This window comes from Capsicum annuum, chromosome 11 (genome assembly GCF_002878395.1).
Source record: "Capsicum annuum cultivar UCD-10X-F1 chromosome 11, UCD10Xv1.1, whole genome shotgun sequence".
Lineage (NCBI taxonomy): Eukaryota > Viridiplantae > Streptophyta > Magnoliopsida > Solanales > Solanaceae > Capsicum > Capsicum annuum.
This window is the reverse complement of record NC_061121.1, coordinates 173609886-173613253: the sequence shown is the minus strand read 5'-3', so window position 1 is coordinate 173613253 and position 3368 is coordinate 173609886.

Here is a 3368-nt window from a genome sequence, read left to right as displayed (position 1 = left end):
AGAAAGGCATGAGAAATTGGTATGTTCTAAGCTCATGTTCCTTCCAAAACTCATTCTCTAAATGTCAATCCAAATTCTTATTCTTCCTCTTCCCAATTCTGTTCTTATCTTCCAAAATCCTTACCTTCCAGTGAAGTTATTTTCAATTAATTGATTCAGGTATACGGTTGCTTCGAGCTGGGTTGTTCACCTTTGGAATCGAGTTGCTGAGCTATCTTATCTAGGTTTTTTCTTCAGTTTTAGTACTCTTTGCGATTTAATTGAATTTCAGCTAGTCATTTCCGAAATTCGATTATTACTGTTTGAACACTGTTCAGCGTGAAGTTAGTGTAATTGTTGAGTTGTTGTCGATTTAATTTGTTGTGATTGTTGGAGTTCATTAAAATTTGGTATCAGAGACATCGGTTTTGATTATACCTGTGGATAATGATCAAAGCGGATGCTACAAGGGCTAAACAAGCCGAGGAATACTTGAGAAAAATTGAAGCTTAAGTGCAAGCTAATAAAGTAGAGGTGGACTCTAAGCTCTCGGCTATAGAGTCACAGTTGATTGAGATGGGCTCTACTCAAGGAGATATAAAGCAAATGATGGAGTAAACTCATGAAGCCATGATGAGATTATTGGGAAAAAGCACTGGTAAGAGTCCAGTTACTCCTGAAAGCAGCAACAGAGGTGATGGATTGCTTCCTATGCCTAATAGAGTAGCTGAAGTAGGGAAAATGGACCTAATCTGAGCCATGAGTTTCATCCCAAGCTCTAATTTCCCATATATGGAGGAGCTGAGCCTTGATCTTGGTTGAGAAGGTGCAATAAGTACTTTAATATTTATAAAATCACTGATCTAGCTAGAAAACTTGAAATGGCTATATTACACATGGAGGGAGATGCTAAGGCTTGGTATTTCTCTTATACGCTTACGAGAAGGATGGTGAGGTGGGAGGAGTTCTGTGAGAAGTTGGTGATGAGGTTTGAAGATGATCACAGTGAAAGTATGGTGGCTGAATTCAAAATGCTCACTCAATAAGGTACAGTGAATGATTATCTGCAAAAGTTTGAGGAACTTCGGGCTATGAGAAATCCTAAAGTTCCTGAGGATTTCATTTTGGAGTGTTTTATTGAAGGTTTGAAAGAAGAAATTAGGGAGACTATTAAGCTGTATGAGCTTATAAAATTGGTCCAAGCTGTGTCATTAGCCAGGAAGCAAGAGAGAGTTATTAATGCCAGGGAAAAGAGGGCTAGATGGTTACACAAGGGGACGGTTGCACCAGTTAGCAAGGAGTTGATTAAATGAAGCAGTACTGGGCAGAAAATCCAAGCAACACTACCTAAACCTGAAGTCAAGGCAGAATTCAAGAGAATACCAGGTGTTTTTTGGAGGTGTGGAGAAATATACTTTCCAGGACATGTATGCAAAGACAAACTGTTAAATGCCATCACAGCAGAAAAAGAGCAAGGACAAGGAACTATACTAGAGGAGCGGGAGGAATCTCAAGAGAAAGAAGAAGGAATCAGATCATGAAAGAAGAGGCAGTGTTCTTGAATGCCATGTCAGGTACCACAGAACCAAATACTTTCAAAATCAAAGGGTGGATCAAAAAAGGACAGTGGTATTACTAGTAGATTTCGGTAGTACACACAGTTTTTTAGACACGCAAACTACTAAGGAACTAGGGGTTGTTACTCAGGTGGATACCCCAATGAGAGTGATGGTGGCCAATGGATAACAGATATATAGCCATCACAGTGTGCCCAGGGTTAAGTGGAAGGCTAACGGGGTTGAGTTTTAAGACAAATTCAGGTTGTTGAATCTGGGTAGTTGTGATATGGTTTTGGGAGGTGATTAGATGAGAGTGCATACACCTGTAACCTTTGACTATGAACTATATGAGCTTAAGATAAAGCAGGGTGGTAAGGTAGTGACACTGAAAGGAGACGTAGAACCTATAGCTTTGCACCAAATCACAGCTAAATCAATAGGAAAAATACTCAAGAAGGGTCAAGCTTTATTAGCTCGTCTTTTTACTATAGATGGAGGTGATATGAGTAGTGAAGGGATGAAACCAGGAGAAGTGCAAGAAGTGTTAGATGACTTTGCCCATATATTTGAGGAACCTACTGACTTACCACCAGCCAGAGCTCAAGATCATGCAATTCCCATCATACCAGGAGCTAGACCGATATCCTTGAGACCTTATAGGTACAATCATTACCAGAAGAATGAGCTGGAAAAACAAGTAGCAGAGATATTACAGCAGGGAATTATACAACCTAGTCACTCACTTTGCTCTTCCCCAATCCTCTTAGTCAAGAAAAAAAATGGGAATTAGAGGTTCTGTATTGACTATAGGGAGCTCAACAAGATTACTGTAAAGGATAAGTTTCCCATTCCCGTAGTTGATGATCTCTTGGATGAGTTATAAGGATCATGTTTTTTTTCTAAAATTAACCTGATATTGGGTTACCATCAGATAAGGATGAGGGTGGAAGATATACCAAAGACTGGATTCAGGACTCATCATGGTCACTTTGAGTTTAAGGTGATGCCATTTAGGCTGACAAATGCACCAGCCACCTTTCAGTCATTAATGAAATCCTTGTTCCAGCAACATCTGAGGCGGTTTATATTAGTTTTCTTCGATGACATCCTAGTATATAGTAAAAATTTACAAGAGCATGTGGAGCATTTGAGAGAAACTTTCAAAATTTTGCAGCACAACAAGTTGTTTGCTAAGAGATTGAAATGCAGTTTTTCCAAGTCACAGGTGGAGTACTTAGGGCACATTATTATGAATAAAGGGGTGGCTACAGACCCTTCCAAGGTATTAGCAATGATGTCTTGGCCTGTTCCCAAAAGACTTAAGGGATTGAGGGGATTCCTCGATCTGATAGGGTATTACAGAAGATTTGTGAAGAATTATGGTTCCATCAGTAAGCCGCTGACTGATTTACTGAAAAAGAACTCATTTCAGTGGAGTATAGAGGTTGAGGAAGCTTTTGAGAGATTGAAACAAGCCATGAGCACTGTTCCAGTTCTAGCCATGTCTGACTACAACAAGACCTTCACTATTGAGACTGATGCTAGCAATCAAGGTATTGGTGTTGTTCTTACTCAAGACAACAGACCCCTGGCTTATTATAGCAAGGCTCTAGCACCCAAACATAAGGTGAAATTAGTGTATAAAAAAATATATGGCTGTTCTAGCAGCCATAGACAAATGGAGACACTATGTGCAAGGAAACCATTTCATTATTAAGACTGATCACTTCAGTCTTAAGTTTTTGATGGAGCAAAAAAATCACTACTGCTATTCAACAGAAGGGACTTACTAAATTACTGGGCTTGGATTATGAGATTATATATAGGAAG